This window comes from Sycon ciliatum, chromosome 10 (genome assembly GCF_964019385.1).
Source record: "Sycon ciliatum chromosome 10, ocSycCili1.1, whole genome shotgun sequence".
NCBI classification, from domain to species: domain Eukaryota; kingdom Metazoa; phylum Porifera; class Calcarea; order Leucosolenida; family Sycettidae; genus Sycon; species Sycon ciliatum.
Window position 1 is genome coordinate 28,912,577 of NC_088652.1, and position 6,000 is coordinate 28,918,576.

General features: G+C 50.6%; 1 protein-coding gene across 1 annotated transcript in view; it reads left to right on the forward strand.

Moving 5' to 3' along the window:
• The window catches only part of LOC135826829 (sushi, von Willebrand factor type A, EGF and pentraxin domain-containing protein 1-like), a gene marked incomplete at its 3' end in the record, with an annotated part of 93,312 nt that overhangs the window by 27,050 nt on the left and 60,262 nt on the right, over nt 1-6,000 (forward strand). The window lies entirely within an intron of this gene.

Genomic DNA, 6,000 nt, shown 5'->3' on the forward strand with positions numbered 1-6,000 from the left:
CGGCATCCAGTCTTGATTTTTTATTACAAGTATTAATTTTTTTACTAGAGCCACGTAAACCCGTCATGTGTGAGCCATGAATAAGGGGAGTGGTGGCGTGGTCTGGGATGCTCTGCCGACCTTGGGTCTCGGCTTCATCACAACCAAGATTGTGATGAGTTGATTGAACATCAAGTCCTGTCCGGAAGAAAGTGCATGTAGTTTTGACCTCGGCAACAACCGGTGCATGGGAAAAGTACAGGGGCGGGAGAGTTTTCGTTCTCGAAAACGGCACAAACACCGCAAAATCACAAACTGGCGATGAAGGTCAGTGCTCAGCACGTGCTCTCACACTGCTCTGTGGGAGTTTGCGTGTGCTCTGTATGACATACGTCATGTAGAAAGGTGTCGTCGACAAAAAATTCCACCGTGGGCCACGGTATCTGCAGAAGAGATACGGAGTTACATACTCTTGTGTTATCTACTCTTGATACGGGTACTACATTTGCCCAGTGTGTGTGTTATGTATGGGCATGATTGCATCCAGGTTGCCACATACTCTACTATACTTCCTCTACATGCATACAGTAAAACCTGTCAAGGTGACCACTCGGATAAGGCGACCACTTGTCCAAGAAGACCACTGCAACCAGGACCAAGGGACGCCATTTCCAGTCAAATGACCTTGGATAAGGAGACCACCTGGTTACAGATACCACACTTTGAAGGTCCCTTGAGCGGTCGTCTTAGACAGGTTTCATCAAGAGTACATAACCCCCCAGAGTGTGCAACGCCGATCCAGCTCTGCATAGGGTCTTGGTCGAGCTGAATCGAATCTTCTGATGACATGCGTACACTCCACACCAGTGCAAGGCCGGTCTTGAGGCAGGGCACCATTGTTTTTGATCCAAGAGTACCCGCGACTCCCCGGGTTCCCCTCAGATTTGTACGGTATTATGACGCAAAGATCCGATTCCGCTCGACCAAGACCCTATGCAGAGCTGGATCAGGCGTTGCACACTCTGGGGGGTTATGTACTCTTGGTTTCATTGTTCGTCCAGCAAGATGTCATGACGACACATGGTACAGAGCGCATGCCCCCGGTCCCCAGTCACTGTGGCCGCATTTGTTATTATTATTATTTTTTTCTTTTTTCTTTTTACTAGGGAAATCCTAACAGGCGTCAGTGCCTTTTTACAGGGAACACTAGGTATAATTTGATGGATGAGCGAAATCCAGCTGATGAACTAGACATGCGGCAAGCCTTGTTAGGCTGTGAACTAGACATGCAGCAAGCCTTGTTAGGCTGGTGAACTAGACATGCGGCAAGCCTTGTTAGGCTGTGAACTAGACATGCAGCAAGCCTTGTTAGGCTGTGAACTAGACATGCGGCAAGCCTTGTTAGGCTGTGGACTAGACATGCCGCAAGCCTTGTTAGGCAGTGAACAAGACATGCAGCAATCCTTGTTAGGCTGTGAACTAGACATGCGGCAAGCCTTGTTAGGCTGTGAACTAGACAGTGGCGGGTTTAGGGGGGGGGGGCGCGGGGGGGGGGGAGCGCGCCCCCCCCCCCCCCCCCCTCAAAAGTTTCGACCTAGGTTTCGAAAAATAAACAACGCCAGGCATGCTGCACTCACCTGCAGCCCGCATCCTGCAGACGTGTGCAGTGCATGTCTGGGGGGCGCTCGCGGCCGGAAACGAGCGTCCAAGCGGCCTGGTTCAGTGGTTGACTGTACACAGTCAGTACAGGCAGACTAGTAGTATGCACGGCCAGTCACTGTGCTGCAGTCACTGTTCATTTCACACTAAACTGATCATCACTGCTGGGACGCGCTCGACGCGTCAGGTCTGGCCGGGAGATCGAGACTCTCGACTGTGTGTAGTACGTAGTATACGCGAAGTATACGGGATTACCTATCGACGCGTATACTATCGGCGATAGTATACGCATCGATAGGTAATCCCGTATACTAGAGTACGCGATCTGCGATGTGCAGCGCTGTGCAAGCGTATAAAGTGAACTTGTCACAGGAAAGCGCTTCAGAACTAAGACTTAGTAACTAACTTGAACGATCTTTCGAGCTCTGATTTATCGCCTCGGCGTTCCAACTTCGAATCTGATTTGGTTGACTCTGTCGCGAAGACTTTTTGACGATGTCTCAGCGACATCCCAAAAGGCCAGGCTCTAGCCAGCAGAGCCTGGATGGATTTTTTGCAAAGCGTTCTGGTAGCGACGAAACTCCTGCTGCCGCTGCCGCTCTGCCGATTCCTGCTCCAGTTGAACTTACGGAAGTTTCCGAGCAGACTGACACTCCTCCAGACGTGGAAGCACTGGTTGTCAGCGAGCAGCCAGAACATAGCACAGCTGCCTATGTCAAGGATGCTTTGCGTGGTGAGAAATTGTCGGACTCGCAGAAATTGCAGTTGATTCGGTCCAGAAAACCAGTGCCCGGTTGCTCGCTGCCGTTCTCGCTACTTGCTGACAAGAGAAAGCAGTCGGGCACATCGAAGCGATTCCTCCAGCTGTCTTTGTTTGAGAAGCACGAGTGGCTGGCGTATCACGACGGCGAAGGAGACGTATCAGTGGCTGGCGTGTATTGCTTGCCCTGCGTTCTCTTCCCCACTCTTCACCGAGGTGGATCGAGAAGGGCAGACACCCTGATCACCGAAGTCCACCGAAATTTCAAGAAACTTGGAGAGGACTTAGATGCCCATGGTCGCTGGAGTACCATGCTGATTCGATTGCCAAGCTGTCGCACTTCATCTCCGTAGCAGAGAACCCACAGCAACGCATTGACGCCACAATTACGGAACGGTCACAAGAACGTGTTCGGAAGAACAGACAAGTTCTCTTGTCTATTCTGCGCTGCCTGGAATTGGCTTGAAGACAAGGCCTGGCCCTTCGCGGACACCGCGATGATCTGACTGGAGATGGTGATCCAGAAGGCAATTTCCACGCGTTGATTCGGTTTGCTGTGGCAAGCGGCGATACAGTGCTGCACGACCATTTGCAAACTCGCGCAAAAAATGCAACTTACCTGTCGAACATGGCCCAGAACCAACTGCTTGTATGTATGGGTGATGAGATAACGGCGTCCATTGTCAAGAATGTCCGCGACTCTCACTATTACGGTATTCAGGCCGATGAGGTCACGGATGTCAGTGGATGGGAGCAGCTTGGTATTTCTGTGCGGTACATTTGTGACGGAGAGGCCACAGAAAGCCTGGTTTCATTTGCTGAGTGCAAGTCTGCTACTGGCGCAGCTATTTGTGACACGATAATGGGTGAGCTGAAGCGGATTGGTCTCAACCCAAAGTTCTGCCGCGCTCAAGCCTACGACGGTGCCGGAGCAATGAGTGGACATCTGAATGGCTGCCAGGCGAAGTTCAGTCAAGTAATACCTGAAGCCCATTACTACCATTGTGCCAGCCATCAGTTAAACCTGGCGCTGACCAAGGCTTGCGCTGTGAAGTCTGTCCAGTGCATGCTATCAGACCTGCAGGCACTGGGCATCTTCTTCAAATACTCACCGAAGCGTCAGCGATGCCTTGAAACCTCCACTGCCTGGCTTAACTACCACCGTACGCAAGAGGGAAAAGAACCAATCCCAACCCTGAAGCTGAAGTTGCTGTCTGCTACCAGGTGGGTTGAGCAGCACACGGCCATCATGGATTTCAGGCAGGTGTATGAGGCTGTTGTGTTCTGCCTGGAGGTGATATGTGGCCAATCCTCAGCACCAACGCATGACCAGCAAGCTGAAGCTGGCATTGAGAAACCTTGTGAGCTGGCCAAGTTCGATGGCAAGTCAGTCACGGAGGCAAACGGACTGCTCCGAGCAATATCATCGGATGACTTTATTGTCTCCTTGCACTGTAACGTTTTCGTCTCTGCATACCTGAAAGGTCTGAGTGCTCTTCTCCAAGGTTCACATTTGGATATATTGGAAGCATACTCCCAGATATCCGGAGTCGTCGTTGTCTTTCAAGGTCACCGCGGGGAGGCGGACATATCATTCAAGAAGGTCTATGGTGAAATTTGCAGTCTAACAGCTGTCCATGGGAGAGAGAAACCAGTCATTCCTCGCACTTCAGCACGCCAGACACAGCGTAGCAATGTGCCTGCCTCCGATGCAGAGGAGTACTGGCGCAGGTCAGTTTTCGTGCCGTTCCTGGATTCGGTTATTTCTGAAATGGGCAGTCGTTTCAGTTCCCTGAACCAGAAGGCCATCCAGGCACTCCTTCTTCTCCCTGCCAACTTGGATCGCATGACATCCGATCACATTGCCAACATAGAGGCAGCCTATGCTTCTGATCTCCCAGACAGGAGCAGTTTCAGAGCTGAAGTGGAGCTGTGGATGAAGAAGTGGGAAATGCGCCCAGCAGGACAACACCCAACTTCTCTCCCCAGTACTGTCAAGGAAACCAATTCCATACTCTACCCAAACGTCTCGTGCATCTTGCAGCTTGTCCTTGTCATTCCTTTGACATCCGCTGGCGTCGAACGTGCTAACTCCACCCTGAAGTTTATCAAAACGGAACGCCGCAGCACCATGACGCAGTCACGACTGAATGCCCTTGTGCTTCTGCATTGCCACAAGAGCATTCCTCTCGATCTGGATGCTGTATTGAACAGGTTTGCTTCAGCTCATCCTCGGAGAATGCTGTTGGTGAACCCTGTCCAGGAGGAGTCCGAAGGCAACTGCCCCGATTTGTAACTTCTCTCCTGTTGGCGTGCCCCGCCAAACTTTGAAGGAAAGCTGCGTGTACTTACCATGTGCAGAGGCAACTGCTATATCCCTTCTATGTACTTTCATTATTAATTGTGTGATGCAAGCTTTGGAAATACATGTACAATAAATTATTTAAATACATTTTGTTTTTCGTGGTGTGTGAGATTCAAGGCGTCTGGACATCATTTTCAAAATGGCCGACCCGGGACAGTAGCATGATGTCATCTATCCCCACCGCATCCTGGCCGCAACCCCCCCCCCCCCCCCCCTCAGTCAAATCCTGGACACGCCACTGCTAGACATGCGGCAAGCCTTGTTAGGCTGTGAACTAGACATGCAGCAAGCCTTGTTAGGCTGTGAACTACAGTCCATTTCAAAACTATAGACGCGTACCTAGGCAAAAACCGTTATGCCAGCATCTATACCACATAAAATCTGTGATTACTTTGTGCATAAATTTTTCCAAATTGGGCGTCTGTTATCCAATCCTTTAGAAACTATATGAGAGTAATTGTGGAGCAATCCTGAGCAATATTCCGAAAACTTTTCTCAAAAAGTTCCAGCCAAATTTGAAATATTTCAAAAACCCTACGCGTCTATAGTTTTGAAATGCACTGTAGACATGCGGCAAGCCTTGTTAGGCTGTGAACTAGACATGCAGCAAGCCTTGTTAGGCTGTGAACTAGACATGCGGCAAGCCTTGTTAGGCTGTGAACTAGACATGCAGCAAGCCTTGTTAGGCTGTGAACTAGACATGCGGCAAGCCTTGTTAGGCTGTGAACTAGACATGCAGCAAGCCTTGTTAAGCTGTGAGCTAGACATGCAGCAAGCCTTGTTAGGCTGTGAACTAGACATGCGGCAAGCCTTGTTAGGCTGAGATCACTGCAGCACAGCACTGTGGGCATACGAGAGAGAGAGTGTCCGCATTTCGCATTTCACAGGTGACCGCATTTTCAAACGTCTGCGCACACAAAAACACAAAATCAATGGAATTTAACCATCTGTCCTCACTTTGCAGGTGTCTGCACTCCCTCCCTCCCTCCTTCCCTCCTACCCTCCTTCCTTCCCTCCTTCCCTCCCTTCCTCCTTCCCTCCCTCCTTCCCTCCCTCCTCACCCCCCCCCCACACACACACAGATCCCCTTCCTTTCCCTTCTCCTTTCCCTCTCTCACCTCCACTCCCCTCTCCCACCCCTCTCCCTAACACTGATTTCAGCATACTTACACTGCAGTTTGTGCATCATTTATTTTTCGTGTGACTCTTTACTAATCACTTGCCCTGGTGTCTGTGT